The sequence below is a fragment of the Lutra lutra genome, chromosome 4 (genome assembly GCF_902655055.1).
Source record: "Lutra lutra chromosome 4, mLutLut1.2, whole genome shotgun sequence".
Lineage (NCBI taxonomy): Eukaryota > Metazoa > Chordata > Mammalia > Carnivora > Mustelidae > Lutra > Lutra lutra.
This window is the reverse complement of record NC_062281.1, coordinates 117,527,438-117,548,054: the sequence shown is the minus strand read 5'-3', so window position 1 is coordinate 117,548,054 and position 20,617 is coordinate 117,527,438. Positions and strand designations below refer to the sequence as shown.

Here is a 20,617-nt window from a genome sequence, read left to right as displayed (position 1 = left end):
AGGCATCTTGCAGTGTCCAGTCCCTGGACCACACACTTTTTCTTTAGGGCTGAAAGAAATAGGGCTTGGGCATCAGAGCCCTAGCCCCGCCGTGGCAGCCCTGCTGCTCCTGCCTGAGGTCCAGCGGCCGGCCAGGGGAGCAAGCCGCTCGCTCCTGCTCACAGGCCAGGCTGGGACTTTTCCCCTCCGCTGAAGCCAATACGATCCACTCATTCAATTCTGGCAGGCTGGTGTCCAGCCTGCCATGCACACAGTGCCAAAAATTCTCATGTGACCAGACTCGCTTTCTGATGAAATTCTAACCTCTCCTTGAAGAGCTTTGGGCTTTAGCTGTCCCCTCAATCTAGAGACCCGGCAGAAATCATTAACCCCTGCAGACAGCCTGTCCTTCCCTGGGCCAGGGCACCAGGCGATCAGCTCCCGGAGTAGGGATCTGTATGCTTGTCACTCCAGCAGCTAAGGGTTAAGGAAGCACACATCACACCACCTTGTGATGAGACAAAGGCTCCTTTGAGAAAAGGACCTAAAAGGTGACTGGGGTGTGACTTCTTCTTTGGACCAATCCTAGAAGTCCGAAGACACAGGAACAGGGTCCCCGTCCCCACTCTCCCAGCCCACCCCAGCACTGTTTATTTTTAATTAGAATGCTCCTGGCAGCCAGTTTGTAGCTGATAACGTTGGCACAGCCATCACTGTGGGTAATACGGTCTTCTGGTGTTTAATTAGCACGTCTGTCGGCAAACACCCTGGGCACCCCACACCGTCCCACCTGGCCGAGCCGTCTGTTGGGAGGCTGGGGGTCAGGCTGTATACCCTCTTCGGACTCAACTCTTTGTCTCACTTCCCTCCTTCACTTCGAATACTCCGTCCAGTGGTCCTCTCTGGCTAACCCAATCCAGCGCTCGGACCAGGCGGCACACGCAGCCAAACCATTCTCCTGGGCTAAGAGGCCCTTGCCCCCACCAAGAACCTCCTGTGACCTTTAGGGAACTGCTTCTCTTTTTGCATTCCAGCCAGAGTGGATGCTCAACAATTCTGGTTTTTATCAAACCCAGGTTCCTGCCTGTAGCTCTCCCTCTCCTGCTGTTTCAGATGTTACCTTTCTGTGGCTTCGGCCACTCAAAATTGGAATGTGTCCTGAAGCTTGCTAAAACTTCACACAGGCAGAAACTTGTAACGAGGAAGAAATAGAACCCATTCAGTCCAGAAAGGAACAACACCAGATGAGGCATGAGGGAGGTATGAGAAATATCCAACAGGATTAGTGTCAAATCCTCAGGAGGCCTTGGCCTTTGGACTAGGTCAAGTCGGCCTGTAAAAATAGAGACTTGTTTGTTCAATGCCTGTGAGCAGCCTCTGTGCCTGAACACGGCCTGAAGGGACAGAGGGACGGCCCTAATAAATACAGAGGATGTGGAGACAGAACCACAGAGGGTCTGTCCCCACAGCAGTGATGGGGGAGGGGAAGCTGACTTCCTCTGTGATCCCTCAGTCCCTGTCTTCTGTGATTTTGGAGGCCAGATGCACAGTCCTGGGGGCTCCACCCCAGGGAAGTCCACCCAAGAACCTGGAAGCAAGCATCAAGGGTGGTAGAGGTCACAGGGCCCTTGGAGATGGTCCAGTTGGTGGTTCGATAGTGTCCTCCAAGATCCATATACTGTATCCATGAGCAAGCGTTTGCTCTGTTTGCCCTGGTTTCTATTAGAGAGGGTTCAAAGGTAAGTCCTCATGAGCAGCGAGGGCCCATGACCTGTAGGGATGACTCATCCCTGAGGCCTACAGCCACCAGGTAAGGCGCCCAGTGTTTACCTGCTCATCCCCGCCAGCAGGAGACGTGCTCCGTCAGCCTAAAAAACTCCCCCAAAGGGCTACAAAAAAGCGCCATCCCCAGTGTGGGATGAGGAAAGAGAGCAGCTCCTTAAATCCCACACAAAAATTCAGAGAGATTGGCCAAAGCTTTTGACCTCATACCCTCCCCTCAGAAAATCTGAATGGAGTGCACTCCTGAAAGAAATATGCAAATAATGCAGACTTTAAATGACCAAGAATTATGTCATCAAGTGCTCTGGGACCAGGGAAAAAGTGACACAAAAGACCCTCAGGTCACTGTAGAATCATGGTTCTTGTCACTTGAGGCTTTCTCAGTCTACTCTAAGAAATGTTCCCCAAATGCCCAAAGAATTGGTTGTCAGGGTTAAAGAAGGGGCTAATCTTATTAGGTAACTGTTTCCTAAGCACTTTTTAAAAACAGATTTGAGAGAGAGAGAGAAAGAGAGTGAGCCTGCGCATGAGCGGTAGGGAGGAGCAGAGGGAGAGGGAGAGAAGCAGAATCCCCAATGAGCACAGAGCCCAATGAGGAGCTTGATCTCATGACCCTGAGATCATGACCTAAGGCTAAACCAAGAGTCCAATGCTCAACTGACTGAGCCACTCAGGCACCTTGTCACTTTTTAATTTTTTTGCTCCACAGCAAAAATAATTTCTGAAACATCACTCAAAGGTATTAATAAACTTCTCTGGAAATGGCCAAGGAGGGAGACTAAAATAACGCATCGTTGTTGCAACGAAAGACGGTAACCACATGAATTCGCAAAGTGCCCTTCACTGACTTGTTATGTTTTTCAATATCTGCATCCACAGTGATCAATTCTCCCACATTCTCCCGTCAGTGATTATTCTCTTCCAGTTACAAAGAAACAGAAGACTAGGACAGCATGTCACTCAGCAGAGAACGGACAAAGGACTAGGGATTCTAGCGCGTGATTGCAGACCCTGGTATGTAATCATATGGAAACACAAACGAGAGATTTTTTAAATGTCTTATAGTTAAACCTATAACTCACACAGTCCCATGAAAAGGCGGTGACCTGGGGCAGGGGGTCACTCTCTGATGATTTGGTGCATGTGATTTAAGACCAAATTTGGATTCAGGATTTTCTACACACCGTGCCCTTCGCGGACAGGGGTCAGCATCTCTAGTGCAGCCCCAGGGACTGATAGGGAGTGGTGCTGGCAGCACACACAACTCTGGGGAAACTGTGCTCTTTAGTGCCCTCGCTCTGGCCTCCTGGAAGACTTATTCCTCGGTACCAAGGGACACACCTGTGGAGAAAAACCAGAGCAGGGCAGCCAGGTAGACCCCTTAGGGAGATTACCATGCCTTCAGGTCAAATGCTGCCCACCCCATCTGGGAAGAGGTTTAAAGCAGGCCGGAGGAAGGCCCCTGCTCAGTGCCGTTTTTTCCTTGGGCAGCCCTAATACTAACCTGCCCTATTTAGTAACCATGGAAACAGGAGCTGCCTGCCAGCCATATCCCACACATCCCTGCTTCCTGTCAGCAGCAACCCTTGGGTTGAGAGAGGCTGAAAGCGTGCAAGAGTCCCTCCCCAGAGAACCACCGTCCTCACTAGAACATCAGGCTCCCAGTGAGGTCGCCCCTCTCTCTAACCCGGCACTGGGGGAAAAGTCTGTTGGGGAGAAGATGTGCCCACCAGGTATTTGCTTTTACCTGTTTCAGGGCAACTGGGAAAACAAAGATGCCAATACTCTGCCATTCTCCTCCCCACAGCCAGCCCAGAATCAAGGCATTAAGCCTGCCGTGCACTGAGGTGCTCTTGGTCATGGTCTACCAGTCCTGTGGACACTGATCCTGCCTACAGCGGGCAGCACACTGCCACCAGAGGGCACCGGTCCAAGACTGCAAGGGCAGGCTCATCCCTGCCCACAGGGATACACTCAGAGCATCAGTCAAGGGATGAACACTAGTCGGTGAGGTCAAAACAGCTAACCTCTCATAGCAACCAAGGAGACTCTACCCTCTCAGTAAGGTCTCTCTCTCACCTGGCTTTTTGGCTCCACTAACCCCGGTGATCAGACTCCCATGAACAAAAACAGCTTTACTAAGCTAGGGGGTAAAACCGATGCTACTACCACATCCATTTCCCCTGGCGTCCTAGGAAACCAGGAAGATTAACCTGGATGGGCCCACTCCTAAATATCCAAGACTGCCCTCTACAGGTTCGGCCCTTTGAAAGGCAGGGAGGCAAATGCCTGGGGAGGAGCCCTGGGCCAGAAAAGGTGTGTTTCTCTGCAACCCTGTCTCCCCAAACTTCCCAGGTGCCGGGCCCTGTCCGGCAGGTCTGCATGATTCTGAGCACAGGAAACCTGGAGGGAGGCAGGGTGGTGGAGGAGGGGCTCTGAGTGCCCACCCTCCCATAAAAGCCACAGGACCTCTGGGATTGAGGAGAATTTGCTGGGAGATCACTGAGGATGAGGAGCAACTCTCAGGGGTCCCCTCACGCCAGACTCGGCAGCTACAGGAGCCGCTGAAGAATGCTGGACCCATTTTTCTGTATTCATATGCAGTTTATCCCTTGCTCTAGACGGGAATGCACCCTGGACTCGGCAGGAGGAAGGTGGGAAACGCTGGCCTGTCTCTCGGGGCCGTTGTGTGTATTGCTGTGGACTCTTAAGATGTTCACTTACACCAGGGAATACAGAGGGTGCACTGAAGTGCGCTTGCTGGGCAGGGCTCCGTCTGACAGTCCCCCCAGATTCCTCAGGGGGCTGTTAAGTGGCCTCCTTCCGGGAAGCGGTATTGATCTGCCTAGCAAATCAACAAAGGAACTAAGGGCAGTACTCAACAAACACACTTCTCTCTGCTGGGTCTTACCCCCACCCCCCCGCCCCGCCCAGTAAATTCCCTGTTCTCTAACTGGCTATTAAAATTGTAGAACTGACCATGGGGAGCTAAATCAGGTCAGGGCCCAGCCCAGACCTCGTCATCTTGCTTTATCACATACAATTCCATCCCATGAGTCCCCCCCCCCACCACCTACATCCTGGTATCACCCCAGAAATCCTAGGTTACACAAGCCCCATTTTCTGTTTTCAGCATCAAAGCAAAATGAAAAGAACAAGCATGGGGCATAACCCCAGCCTCTCCACCAGCAGGCTCAGACAGCCTCTGGCAGTCTCTGTCTTTCTTCAGATCCATGAAAACCATCGACCCTCCTCCCCTAGCAAAAAGCACATACTGTAATGTTTTATGTGTAATTTTAGGGAACACCTTGTCCCCTGAAGCTCAGCCATACAACCCTGGGAGTCTTATTTCATCTGAGATGACCTAGCCTGTCCCGGCCTTCTCCCACTCTACCCTCATGGTGTGTGCTCCTCACCCAGAGCAGGCGTTTGCTTTTCTGGTCATTGTAATGCCTACATTTTCCATGCTGCACACTCTTCTTTCCCCTTTCTTCCACTTTGGTAAGTGTGAGCTATCTAAGCAACTAAGAGGGGCTACAAATGCCCCCTCAGACGTTCCTCCCATGCAGACCTGCAGAAAGGGGCCGAGGGGCGTCGGCAAAGCCAGAACACCAGGAAGGTTCCCCAGCCAGGACCAGCTGCACTGTCTCCCATCTCCCCTGCCCCCAGCTCCCCCATTTCATGAGCACGTCTGCAAAATGACATCTTCTGAAACTGAGCTGTGAGACACAGATTTGCATGTCTCAGAAGTGACACTGGGAGGTAGCAGGTTAGAAGGTAGCCAGGGTGGTTTCAAGTCTTTGCTACAACAGCTAGTGAGCTGGGTGACCTTGGGAAATTTCTTAACCTCTCTGAGCCTAAGTTTCCTCCTCTAGCTGACCAGGTCTTTGTGAGGACCAGGTGAGATAACCCATAAAGAGCTGGGCATCCGACACAGAGTAGGCACTGAGCAAATGTGAGCCTCCCCTCCCCATTCCCTCCTCCTGAGGGACAGATGCCCCACCTCACCCACCTGTGGGGCCTGGGAGCCATGCCCCCACAGCTGCAGCCCCAGCCGCTGACCTACCTGGCAGGCTGCAGTGACTCTTGGATCTTGAAAGCCAGGGAGCAATGAGGAGGTGTTTAAGAGTTGTCTCAATCTTAAAATATTTCTAGCCTTTAAATTTTAAGATCCCATATTAAAATTGCACATATGGTTTTAATCACACTTGCTCAGATGTCTCAGATGATTTCCTACTCCAGAGCTGTTGTCATTTGGAGAGTTGTTTGTTTTAACAGGTGGCATGTATGTCCACAGCATCTGCCTACTTGGCCTTGACCCAGGGGAACTTCTGGCTCATCCACAACTACTGAGCTCTCGCTATCACACCCCATCCCTGCCAGTTTGACCGGGGAACCTGTAGTCCCCTAACAGGATCTGGGTTGCACCCCTCCTTCCACCTTGCCCCCACACTGAGCTGGCTGCTGCAGAGTTGGGCTTCTGCCTTCGTCCTGCCCGATGCTCCTCCAACCTCACCCCCTTGCCTAGCCCTCCAGGGTCTTGCCCTAGGACTAGACCTTCCACAGGAGTCCAGAGGCCCCAGAGGACCACCTCCCATGGACCCCACACCTTCATTCTTCATTGGCCCATATTACTGGTTCCTCTGATGACAGCCGTTTCTAGAAGTAGAACAGGGTCTGGTATAGACACTTGGGTCCTTTGCCTGCTCTGTCCAGCCACCCTCTCCAGATTTTCAGTGTCCACCCAGAGTCTGCTTTCCACCTCTATGTCCCTTCCCCTCTTTCAGCCCTAGCAGCCGGAATTGCCAGAGTTACGATGCATTCTTCCAGTGCCACTCCATGCCCTTCTTCCACCTCAGAGAGGCTACCAGATGTGTGAGCGGATGGAACAGGCACTGAGGAATGGCCGAGAAGGCAGGAATACTGGGGTGCATGGTGGGGTCGGCACCAGGGGGGAGGTGGAGTCAGAGCTGACTGCACTCATCCCAACCTTGAAAGGCGGCCAACATCCATCAGAAAATGATCTTATTAATCTCTCCTTCTGTTTTCAAGCAAATTCCAGCCACCTAAGTGAACTATTTCAGTGGGGAAAATACCTTGTTGTCATGGTCATAAACTGATTGTGGGCCTTATCATCAGTGACATATTGGTGAATTCGGCCTCCTGCCCAAAGAGCTAGGAGAAGCAGGCCAGGCCAGGCATTGTTGAGCTGGGGGCAGAGTGGGGCTCCCATGTGCTCCTGGAAATTGTCTACAAATGGTTGGGTGAGTATGTATTCTTCAAGGTGAGGAGGACACGGCTTTTACCCACTTCCTAAAGAGCAATGTGACCTAAAATCCCCACTGATCCAGAAGGACCTTCAGTGGTTCTTCAAGAGGGGGCTTCCAAGGGTCCTACTGGATCTTTTGTTCTAGCGGAGAGAAGAGGGAGGGGGAAACCTTGGTCACCATGGACGTGAGGAACGATAGGGAGAGCCTGCAGCTACCATGACACAGTCAGCCCAGGAGGACTGCGGATGGGAGAGGAGAAGACAGAAAGCCTTGAGGCCTGCCATGCCACCTTCCCGGCTGCCGCTGGAGCTGTGTGAGACACTTGTGACAGGAGGGGACCCCTTCCCTTCCCCAGCTGGGGCAAGGGCCTTGCTTGCCCACCACACTCAGCATTATCTTTTCTCAGGGAAATTAGCTGCAGGCACAGTTTGACAGCAGGGTCCTAGATACATGACCTCAGCAGAGGTCAGGCATCACCTCGGGATGCACACACCCTGCAAGGTGGACTCTCAGCCCCCTTCCTCCCCTCAGATGCTCCGGGGGCTGACTTTGTCAGAGGCACCCTGCCTCTCAGCAGGAGCTGCCCTCACCCCTTCCCCAACCCTGGACAAGGCCCCCGAGAGCCACCACTTATCCAGGCAGCGTTCTCCCTACTGTCTTATTTAATACACCAGGACACATGTATCATTATCACCATGTCATAGGTGAGAGCAAACAGGACTCAGAGTTAATCATTAAACCAGAGTCTGGATCCCTGGGAGGTGATAATGGAAACCCGGCTACCACCTGGTCACTAGGAGTACCTTATCTTGTGCAAATCCCAAAGGCAGAACCGTGGCCACGACAACAGCCCCACCCTCCTACCCAGGGACAGATAACCCTTAGCAACAGTGGCAGCAGGTCTCATCCAAAATATCCCATCAGAGCTCCTCATTCACTCCTGATGGGAAAGGGTAGGACATGGACAGACCAAGGCTGAGGCAGAATCTGCAAAGAGCCAGGAGGACACATAGCCCTAGAGCACAGGGGACAGCCCCAGGGCTTGGGGACCACCTTAGTGTAAGGAGAAACACCATCTAGGTGTGTTTCTCTCCAAGAAAAGGCCAACTCAACACAGGGTGTTGCATGGGAAGGATTATACTGGTTACCAGCCAGTTTCTTCACTTCCTGAAGTACTCAGGTGCTGCACACAATGCTGCCTACTCCTACAGAAGTGACATCCAGACAGTGAACACTCCTGGCGCCTGCCCGAGGTGGGACAATGGGTTCCTTTATCAGTGATTCAAAGGACAATCTGGGGCGCCTGGGTGGCTCAGTGGGTTAAGCCTCTGCCTTCAGCTCAGGTCATGATTTCAGGGTCCTGGGATGGAGCCCTGAATTGGGCTCTCTGCTCAGCAGGGAGCCTACTTCCCCCTCTCTCTCTGCGTGCCTCTCTGCCTACTTGTGATCTCTCTCTCTGTGTCAAATAAATTAATAAAAACTTTAAAAAAAAAAAAAGGACAGTACAATCCCTGGCGTGGGAGGCATGGGAGAGCAGGCTATAGGAAGGGAGAGCTGCCAGGGAGAGCAGCAGGAACCCCCTGTCCCGATCTCTGGGAACATCACAGCAGCCTCAGCACCAGGGCACCTGTGATAGCTGATGAGAGAATTTCTCCAAGACCAGACTATAAGGGGAATCCAGGACCCCTCTGCTCCGCTACCCACAGTTTCTCTACAACAGCGTGGATCTGACAAACTGGGGGACAGTGGGGGTCCGTAGGAGAAGACTAGAGAAAGGGAAGTACAGGGTTTGAAGAGGCCAAAAAGAAAATATCTCGGCACAACCTACTACTCATATGTCAACATTTCACGTATGTACCCCACATAGAGACAACTAGAAATATAGCCCATTATACTGAAAATTCAGGCCAAAAAAAAAAAATGATGGAAATAGCAGTCAGTGGTTACTGCGTTTAAAAGCTTCCCCCCATGGCACGTACCCTCACACTTGTTTTGGATGTGTGAGCCAATCAGAACTCTGAACACTGGTTCTGGAATGGACATAATGGACCCAAGTTACACCAATTGGAGTGCTTCACAAATCAGAGCAGAAAAGGTCTCCTTTCCCCCTGGGCCATAAACTCCGAGATGAGAAGTCAGGACAGCCTATGCCCACGTGCCCCCACTATATAAAGTGATCGGACTGAATGCGGCCAGTGTGCTGAGAAGCAGGTACAAGGCAGAGTGTGGACAGGCCTTCCTTCTCCAGAACAGTCATCAAGCCAGTCTACTGGACCCCTGTCCTGCCCCAGTAAACCTCCCAGCTTACATCATCAACTTGAGTTCACTTTACTGATGGGTGGCTAGATGAAACCTGAGATCGAGACAGAACGCACCGTGTTGGGCTCCGCTGGAGTTCACGTGAATGCGACATGATCTCCCTACCTGAGAAATGCTCAGAAAGAGCCAACCTGAGCCGATGTTACATGAAAACATGTTCAGGTCCATCCATTAATAACAGGGTTGTTCCCTCGTGTTTCAGTGATGGGTGGAAATGAATGGTGGTTCACAGCCTACTGCAAGGATGCTCCATTACTGAGTTGCCTTGAGTTCTCAAGGAAGAAGCAGACATGAATTTGCCTCCAGGAAAAGGGAGAGGGATTCATGGAGTCGGAATGTCCCGTGCTGCTGAATGTAGGTGTGAGTTTTGCTCCCACACCCAGCACCCCTCCCAGGCTGGGGGAACCACTCATAAACGGCTCATTCAACCCTACTCATGTAGGCAACAGCACCCTCTTAAGTTCCTGGAGGACATTTCCAAAGGCTATTGTGTTTTGTGGGAAGACAGAGGACCTGATGCAGAGGTAGTGAGACACTCCCTTATTGAGGCCGTGTGGACTTTACCAGAGATAACTGATTACCTGGGAGGGCAATTCTCATGACTTGTTTGTATGTCAAAGAAAGGGCAATCTGCATCATCCCCCAAATATATTCAGATCTTCCCAGATTTACTCCTTTTGTAGTCCTTAGGTGAACATGGTCCAGAAAGAGCCTCGGAGCCCCAATTCTCGGTCTGTGTGGCCCTACGGAGCTTCCTTTGCCTCCTGCTATTGCTTTATTTACCCCAGTGAAGGGCCTCAGCTCCAAGTCTGAAGCACTCATTAAAGTGACCTGTGTCCTTGTCTATTTGCTTCAGGACTTCTCATCATCAACACTCCAATACCTGGAAGTGTTGGAGCCAATGCCTGAACAGGAGAGGGGCCAGAGAAGGTTTGGAGAAAGCACAAGGATTGTCCATCTGGGTCCAGAAATACCTTGGAAATAAGATGCACAAGAGGCACACATGCATACTTCTAGTTCTTTTTCATCCCCATTGCAAAGAGATAGGAACCGCTGCCCCCGAAACAGTTCAGACCCACAGGAGCCTTAGACGTGACTTGCCACACAAGCGTCATCATTCTCACTGGTAAAGCAGGCTTGCCCTTCCCTGCAGCTAGATGAGGACTGGTCCCTTCTTTGGCCCCTCAGAAGCACCCCGCTCTCCACTGTGAGCTACCTGGGTTCCCAAATGGAGAGAGGCTTCCAGAACAGGTGACTTCCAGCTCCTACCACCTCTACGAGCAATCCCTGAATGCTCTGCAAACCAGGAGAGAAGAGGATGCAGCGCTGTCCTTCCCGAGCTGGTTCCAGCAAAGACCCGGGAAAGACAAAGTTGGGGAGACCGGGCCACAATGGACTCGGTGGGCCACGATGGACTCAGATGTTTCCAAAAAACACGCACCTGGGCCTGGGAAAAATGAGACTCCAACTGGAGCCTGGTGGTCACAGGAAACAGTCCATCAGCTTCATCATCACTTCTGAACAAAATGCTCTTTTGAGAGCATGAATGGGGGTTTTATGTAGTTAAGTTCTCATCCACGGGCTAATAAATATGTGAAATGCCCTCTCAGGCCAGGTTCCTGCGGCCTGGACACTGAGGTCATTCAAGAAACAATTAGATGCCATCTGGAGAGAGCTGGGACTCAAAGGAAATGGTCTCACAGGGCCAAACAGCATGTTCTTGTTCCCGGGGTCTGACACGTCCTTATCTTCACCAACATAAAGGATGGATGGAGCTCAGCCAGCTAACCCACACTGGGAGCACAGAATGGGCCAATGTGGCGGCAATTAATAAAAGCTTAAGGACCAGGAGAATGTTCATTTTCAGCCTGCCTCAAGTAAATTTATACCTTGACTGCACTTTTCGCATCCAAGCTGAGCGTCTCCGCCACACGCCAGACCTTGGCTTCACTGAGCTTGGGGTTTTCACTGTTTTAATATAAAACAATCAGAGCAGAACAACAACTGCCTCTGGACCAGCTCCTCACGGTATATAACAAGTAGCTCCATCATCGGAAACAGGTAGTATTTACAGAGGCCTCACAATCTGCTCAGTGGTAAACAACACGCCCTTAGTTCTAGGATAGATTCTCAATCTTCCCTCATTTTTAAAAAAGGATTTTTTTTATTCGACAGAGAGAGACAGCGAGAGAGGGAACACAAGCAGGGGGAGTGGGAAAGGGAGAAGCAGGCTTCCCACTGAGCAGGGAGCCCGATGCTGGATCCCAGGAACCTGGGATTATGACCTGAGCCGAAGGCAGATGCTTTACAACTGAGCCACCCAGGCGCCCCTCTTTTCTCATTTAAAAAAAAAAAAAAAAAAAAAAGATTTTATTTATTTATTTGACAGACAGAGATCATAAGTAGGCAGAGAGGCAGGCAGGGCAGGGTGGGGGGGCGGGGAGGATTCAGGCTCCCTGAGCAGAGAGCCCTATGTGGGGCTTGATCCCAGGACCTAAAATCATGACCTGAGCCAAAGGCAGAGCTTAACCCACTGAGTCACCCAGGTGCCCCTCTTTTCTCATTTTTAAATGAAAATTTAATGTCTCTTCTGTCTTAATAATCAGTATTTTTTAAATATAAATGTTACTGTTTTAAAAAATACCCACTTAGCCAGAGAAAAAAATATGGATTTAGATCAGCAGGAGCTGATGATCACTGTTCTCTTTATAGAGTTTTATATATATATATATATATATATATATATAGATCGATCCTATATATAGGCTTTATAACAGCTCTTAAGTAGCTGGAGCCCCCCTAGTATATCGATGTTCAAAGTACAGCCTATGCGCCCTTGGGGCCTTTCAGGGAGTCCATGAGGCTAAAACTATTTTCTTGACAATACTGAGATGTTTTGGGGCACCTGGGTGGCTCAGTGAGTTAAGCATCTGCCTTCAGCTCAGGTCTTGATCTCAGCTTCTCTCCCTGCCTGCAGCTCCCCCTGCTTGGGTTCTCTTGCTCTCTGACAAATAAATCAATAAATAAAATCTTAAAAAAAAATACTGAGACATTTTTTGCCATTCTCACTGGGTTGACACTTCCACCAATAAGGTGAAAGCAATGATGGGGCACGCTGCTAGGACCTTAGCACAAAGCAAGGGAGAGTCACCACATTAAAAAAAAAAATTTATTTTAGATATTGAAAAAACAATTTTTAAGTATTTCTCTAAAAAAAATCGCCAGTTTTGCTAAAGAAATCCTCGATGAAGCCATAAGAATTACTCGCTTTAAATCACAGAGGGACCTTTGCATCCACATCTCTCTTTAATATTCTGTGGGATGACACAGGAGCACACATGTGGCCTTTCTCCGGCAGACCCAAGTACAATGGGTGTCTTGAGGGAAAGCAACTGTGTGCTCAACTAGCTGCTTTTGCATGGAACGCCATTTTTACTTCAAAGGATGTCTGACAAACTGGTTATTCGGACGTGGTATTTATCTGGCAGGCATTTTCTAAAAAAGGAACAAAGTAAGCCTGTCACTTCCAGAAGAACAATGGACAGTATTTGTTGCCAGTGATGAAACCTGAGCTTTCAACTGAAAAATCAGAATTTGGGGAAACTTGTATTCATGACCATGAACTTGACAGCTTTCTGATACTTTAGTGGTTTTTCTGATAACTGGTGATATAAATGAAAGCGACTTTTTAATATTGTATAATGAAATACATTAACATTTTGAATATCCACCTAACTCAGAAACCAGTGTGTCTCAAATGCCCAATGCATGGTGGTATAAAGTCGTACACAGGTATGTTCTAGGAGACCAGACACTCAAGAAATTTGCAAAAATATAAAACAATGCCATTTTTCTCATTAAATTTTGTTTTAATGATTTTGTGAAAATGATTATTTTCACAAAAATAATTACTGTTATTTTTAAATGAGTTAACTAAATACTTAAAAATTCCTGTATTTTAATTTCTAATACAATAAGCCAATAGTTAAAACACATAAGAAAAGCTCTTTGGGGGTCTCAATAATTTTTAAGAGTGAAAAGGGGTCTTGAGCTCAGTTTAAGAACTTCTGCTCTAATATACCTAAGCTACCGTTCTATGTAATTTTGATTAAACCCTAAGTTTTCATCATATTTATGAAGTAGGCTAACAGAGGGCTCTTTTTATTTTAGTAAATAACTTTACCAGAAAAACACTAACCTGACACTAACTAGCCCGAGGCCAGACTCCATCCCAGGACAGGAGATCATGACCTGAGCCAAAATCAAGAGTGGGCTGCTTAGCCAGCTGGGCCCCCCAGGCATCCTTCTCCAGTATTATGCTTCACTCCTCTGTGCTCCCATGTGCACCCAATATGGCAGGAAATCCTGAAGACTCTGTTCTCATATGAGACCAGAATGTCCCTTCTTTACCACCTCTTCTGCTGTCACAGGTCCAAACTACCCTGTCTCCACCTGGCATTCCCAACTCCTCTCCCTGTTCTTACCCTTGTCCCCCACAGTCTGCCAGCAACATAGAAGCCAATGTCATCCCTACATGACTCCACAGAAGTTACATATGGGACCCATGCAATCTGCCCTGTCCTCCTTATCACTCTCTCACATCAGCTTCGATCACACTCTCTTGCTCAAATTCACCCCTGTCCTTCCAGCCCCGCTGGCCTCATGGCTGTTCGTTGGTGGAAGAAATGAACTCTCACTCAGCGCTCCCTGGGCATACACGGCCCCATAGGCACAGGGTCTTCCCCCTCAGTCTCTAACACACTGATAATCTGTTTTCTGCTTCACCTAATACCAGCTTCCTTCTGGCCATTTTTTTTTCCAGCTGTCAAATCACAATTCAAATATAACTTTTCCCAAGGAGACTTCTTGGTTACCACAGGTTAAATGTCAGATCCATGCCAACCCCTCACACAAAATCTACATACAATGTCACAGCATCTTAGAGCTTTTTTTCCAAGAATGTAACACAATTCACTCTGTTAATAAAATGCCTTAACAATTTTAATCTGTCTTCTTTAAAGCCAACAAAAACCACTTGTCTTTTTATATACTTTAAACACAGCCCTTGGTTCTGAGGTTGTGAATATAATGTTAATAGTTTAATATCGAAAGCGCCCAGAATAATTAGACTGAATTGCAGCCAAACGCTGCACTAATGTGACATTTTATTACCACTAGAGGGCGGAATTAAACAGCAAACGAGTCCAACGCTAACAAGCCTGGCTTCCCGTTTGGGAGCTGAAGAGTTACTACTGACTAGGACCCTATCTATAGCTGATGACAAGATCTCCTGAGGAACTGATAGGTCTGAGCCAGAGGCTCAGAAACTTGCCCAAAGTCACCTTAAAGAGTATATCTACTTCTGCCTAAATGTGTGAGTATTTAAGATGATAACAGTGATCCCACAATTTTTATCCTACACCAGGTTGGCAAGAGAAGGTAGGCTGAGGTTAGTTATAAGAACTTTCTTGCTTTCTTTAAATAAAATCACTGAAGAATTTCTGGAAAATTTTTAGAGATGGGAGTGTTACTTGCTTTGGGAAACTTCGAGATCTTTAGAAAAATCTCATTCCTTCTTCAATTTAAATGCCCTTTGCATCTGGTTTTATGTGGTCATCAGTCAGCCAGCCAGTCACGAAATATTAAGACAAGAAAAGGTCCTTGCCCTCAGAACTCACATTCTAATGAGAAGACATTTAGGGTTTTTTGGTTGTTTGTTTTTTATTTAAAAAAACAAACAAACACATAGAATTCCCAACAAGAGCTGTAAGCATGATATACAGAGTAAGGAGATGGCGGGACTTGGCAAGGCAGCTCTTAGCAGGGGCGTCAGGGAAGGTCCCTCTGAAGCAATGACATCTGAGTGAAGGTCCCTCTGAAGCAATGACATCTGAGTCAAGAGGGACCAGCCACACCGAGCACCGGGGTGACAGTTACTACACTAGTATTTACTGAGTGCTATCTACGTGTCAGGCATGGTGCTAACAACTTCACATGTGTCAACTAATTCAACTCCTGCACTCTCCCATCTAGTGTTAAAGAAATGGAGTGCCAGAAAACTTTGGAAACTTGCCCAAAGTCACCCAACCAAGAAATGGCTACGTTAGAGCTCTGTGTCTGCGTTAGTTTCCTGGGGTGGCTCTTACAAAGCACCACGGATTGGGTGGCTTGAAAACAGAAATGTATTCTCTGGGTTCTGGAGGCTAGGCGTCTAAAAATCAAGGTGTCGGCAAGGGCTACATTGTCTCTGAAGGCTTTGGGGGCCACCCTTTCTTGCCTCTTGTAGCTCATGACGGCCAGAACCCTTGATGTTGTCGGCTTGTGCAGGCATCAACCCAGTCTCTGCCTCTGTGGCCACATGGCATTCTCCCTATGTGTCAGCGTCTCTGCACAAATTTCTCTTTTCTTCTAAGAACACCAGGCATTGGCTTAGGGCTCACCCTAATCCAGTGTGATCTCATCCTAGTGTGATGTATCTGCAAAGACCTTATTTCCAAATAAGGCCACATTTAGGTACTAGGGGGGTTAATACTTTGCTATAGCTTTTGGGGGAACACAATTCCACCCACTTTAAACCATCTGACTTCAAGAGAAACTTTTATGCCAAGGCAAAGATCAAGGGCAGTGGGAAAAGCCAGCAGGGAGGAGTAGAGGAAAGGCCGATGGCAGCAGATGAGGTTAGGGGTCGACAGGCCACATGCAAAGGGTTCTAGGGTCCAGTTATATAAAATGGGAATCTAGCCTGACGCCATAGCTTCAATTCTTGCTTGTGTGTTAGTTTCCCAGTCTCTTTGCCACCTCTCCACCAGCCACTGCTTGGGATCTCAGAGGAGTCTTTCTCCTTCCAGTCAAGGATGAAGGCTGCAGCATAGAACACAAGCAGGAATCTAGCCTTTCTCCACTCATGGGCCAGACAAGGCTCCTGTGAGCACTTCTAGAGGGCAGTTTCACGGTCTGACCTGGAGTCAAACCATCAAGTTCAGGAGGCCCAGGGAGAACTAACTTCTGAATTGGGTCAGGCATTGGGACAGGATTACACTGGCAGAGCAATCTGGCCTGAGGAAATTATCTAGACAAGCCCCAGGCAAGAACAGTCAGGATTCAAGCACCTGTGCTGTCCCCACCTCCCTTTCAGCCCGCAGAACTGAAGGCGTCAGATGTGACAGGCCCAGTGGGGAGACGCTGCTCACAGCAGACAGGTCCACCCCACGAGGTGCTGAGATGCATCCAAATCATGCAGTGGGCTGCCACAGCATCATCTCTACGATTGTGCAAGGGCTCACAACCTGCACGAGGACTCGCTGCTTTGTTGTCAGGCAAGGGTAAAGTCCTGTCAATGACGCAAGTAGTATCATGGAAGTGTCGCCGTGAAAGTTTTTGCTGAAAGCCTACTGTGCGTCCTTCAGAGGCTAAACAGGGACGGTGTATATGCATAGGGCCTACAGCAGGAGTCTGCAAATCTTTTCTGTAGAGGGCTAGACAGTAAATATGTCAGGCTTTGCTGCCCATACTGTCACATCTACTCAACTCCACCATAATGGAAAGCAGCAATATGTAAATGAATGGGTGTGGCTGTGTTTCAATAAAGCTTTATGCATGTTGGAATCTGAATTTTAAAATTGTCTCATTCTTCTTTTGATTAAAAAAAAATCTGATGAAACGAGATGCGATCCGGAGGGAGACAAACCATAAGAGGCAATCTCACAAAACAAACTGAGGGTTGGGGGGGGGGTAGGGTGTGTGGAGAGGGTGGCTGGGTTATGGACACTGGGGAAGGTACGTGCTATGGTGAGTGCTGTGAAGTGTGTACACCTGGTGATTCACAGACCTGTGTCCCTGGGGCTAATAATACACTATATGTTAATTAAAAAATAAAATATAAAAAAAATTGAATTGTAAAATCCATTTTTAGCTTGTGCTGTACAACAACAGGCGGTCGGCCAGATTTGGTCTCCTCCGGCTGTAGTTTGCTGATCCTCCCAATTTAATGATATCCCCAAATGCTCATCAACTAACGTAATGTCACTGCGGTAACAAGGTCTCCAACTGGAAGTTTCCTGTCCTTCCTTAAAATATTCACTGGCTTCTGGCAAGATGCCAGGCACTCTGTGAACTCTGGAATCTTCCCTGGCTTCCTCTCCCTCACCACCTCCAGTGAAGTCCACATGTAGCTGTCAGCTCATCAAATAAAATGGCTCTTAATTCTCTGAAAGGCCTCAAGCCCTTGCCCTGACTTTCCATGCCCACTGCCACTATCTAAGGTTAGGCTCTCAGGAACACTTGGCTCCTACAGCTCGCTCCCCCGAGCAATTACTAACACTTGGTATGGGCTTCAAACTATCTGCTGAATGAGCCGGAGGCCGCAGAATAACCCACAGCTCAGCACTTCTCCATGAGATCAGCAGTCTGAGGTGGCCCATCTCAAAACCAAACATTTCTCCTACGGGGGGTGGCATCACCTAAGGGCTAAAATATGATGAGGTTTTAGATTGCTTTTTTAACATCAGGCTCACTGAAGTGTAATTTACATACAGTAAGAGTCACCCTTTGGGGTACCATCAGGTGAGCTTGGAAACAACCACGATCAAGGTATTTCTATCATCCTAAAAGTTCCTTTGTTCCCATTTGCAGTCGACCTCTCCCCTACCGCTTTTCAACAACTCATCTCTTTTCTGTCACTAGTAAGTTTTTATAGGCATCCCACAGTCCATCTTTTAGGCTGATCATCATGCCATCCTAAGGTGTACTATGGTTTCTCCATTCACCAGCTGAAGGGCATTTGAACTGCAACCAGTTTTTATCAATTATAAATAATGTCACCGTCAACATTCACATACAGACTTTTAAATGAACGTTTTTCATTTTCATGATGAGATTTCACTTTGTGTAAATGACCGCATTTTGAAAGACCCTGCAGCAAAGGATTCCACTGAATGAAGGGCTGTCCTCCGTCCCTGTTCTTCTGTTTTCCCACCCTGCCTCAGCAATTTGTTTTTAAATCGCAGTGACATTAAACCTCCCAAGAAGATCCAGAGAGAATGCTTTTGGGGTGGAGTGGGAGAAGTTTGGATGGGAGCCTCCGGGCTGCTTCACATTCACCGCGGGCGGCGTTTGATCTCCGGCTCCCCCAGGACGGCACTGGCCCTGCGGATGTGCACACTCAGGCAAAAACCTGCAAAGCCAGCCAATCGCGCCGTTATTTGGTTCCTATAACTTGCTAAAATCTCACGGAATGTACAGCGTGCCATTGTTTTTGTAAGTCCCTTTCATGGCTTTGTCAGCGGGCTAATTCAGAGCAGACTGGCCTGTTTTCTCTGCTGGAAGAAAAGGCGCTCGTCCAAAGCAGCTATTTAACCGTGACCATGGCTGCGGCCATCTTGAGCACAAAGCCGGAGCCGCAGCCTCCCCGGCCTCTCTCCCAGGAGCTCCCCAACGCCTGCAGGCGCGCACTTATTCTTGGCTCTGGAATTCGCATAATTACTCCTCTTTTAATCTGCTGGGTGACCTAATGTAGCCCTGCGGCTGGGCTGCAGGAAGAGGCCTTGAGGAGATCTGAGCCTTGGGCAGCCTGTCCTATCTCTAAGGCCCTCTCCGAAAGAGTATTTCAGTGCATTAAACCCCTAAAGGACTGATTGCCAAAGCACTCAGGCTCGGAAGCTGCTCCTGCGCACTGAGTGGGGGAGGTGGGGGGCTGAGGCACGGGGAGGGAGGGGAAAAAGCCGTCAGAGGTGCAGGTCCCCACTCAGGATAATGGCTCCATTCCTGTCCCTTCTCCCAGCCTGCGAGTCTCAGAAATTGCAAATCGTTTCATAAAAGCTCACAAGTGGTTCTAGCAAGAATCCACCCAGGCTGCCTATAAAAGAAAGGATATTTGTTCACTAGGAGGCTAACCAGGGACAAAAGGCTGCATTCCGTCTTGACACTTGCTAACTGCCGTCGCCTGGAGAGCAGGCCTTTGTCCACAGGCAGGGCGCTGTTTACAGCCTGGCCACGTAAATGGGCTTGCCTACATCTTGGCTAATTTGAAAAACAAGTCATCCGGATTTTCTTTTCTACTTGGGTTTATTTTCTAATTTATCTTCTGAAGGGCCTTTAAAAATGAAAAATCTATAATAAACATTTCTTTTAAAGGAAAAATCACCCAGCTCTGCCCCAATCACCACCTCCCTAAAAAAATACATTTTTAAACCATTCCCAGAAAAGAGATGCTTTATTAAAATGACTGTAAGGCTTGTATGTGAAGAAGCTAGAAAGAATCTTCAGTCTTTAAGGAAGACAGGTACAAAGGGGGGGGGGAGGACAAGAAATAATATGAATTTATAGAATTTAGTGTATGTGGAGACAGTTCTTGAAGATTAAAAAAGTAGCCCCAGGAAAAGAGTGAAAAGAATGATAAAAGAGTGAAAACGAAAGTAGGTTTTGTAGGTTCAAGAAGGGGTTACAAAAGTGAAAGCATAATGGATCTAAGAGAAGATGGAGGAGTGTTGAGGTGCATCCCCAATTCTGTGAGGTACTATGATGGACCAGCACTTATCAGCACTCACATGCTTGGTCTTAATGTCTGAGACACATGTTCCAATCAACATGCCCCTTCCACTCATACTGACTGATGATCGAGAATGGATAGATTAAGAACCCCTTCCCACTTGATAAAAAAAACTTTCCCCTTTAGCCTATCACAGGTCTAGAGGACCCTAAAAATGTTCAAAGGACATTAATCCATCCCCTGATATTCTAGTTGTGACAAGATGGAGCCTACAGAAAGAAGGTAGTGAGTCCACAGGCACAGAGGGTGGACTGGGATCCTCTCCCTGAGGGTTCTTCGGGGTTGTATAACTTGGGAGTCTGATCTGGGAAGGTTAACACCCTGAGCTATTATCATTTATTCACATTTTAGTACAATTATTTTATCAAATGTTCCAAGCAGTTACCTGACACAGGTCTAAGAAACGACACTGGATAAATATATTGCAATGGGGGTAAAAATATGGCAAAAACGGAATAGGGCACTGAACAAGTCAAACAGCCCAGAAGATAAAGCCTTCCTCACAATTTCGCCTACAGCTATTTCCTCCAAAAGCTATTTCCTCTGTTAAAAAAAAAAAAGTTTTTATCCCCGGTAAGGTATGCTAGGTACGCAGAGGAAAATTCCAGAGCTGTACACCACTAAGCAAAGTCACAAATGACTAAAGAGCAGGAGGAAGGCGGAGGTGCGGTAAATGTTTCTGCTTTCCAACCTGGAAGAAGTGGTTCCTTTTGCAGTGAAA

At 48.3% G+C, this 20,617-nt stretch overlaps 1 protein-coding gene across 1 annotated transcript in view; it reads right to left on the bottom strand.

Annotated features, from left to right (window-relative positions):
* The window catches only part of BCAR3 (BCAR3 adaptor protein, NSP family member), a 110,554-nt gene that overhangs the window by 50,006 nt on the left and 39,931 nt on the right, over positions 1 to 20,617 (bottom strand).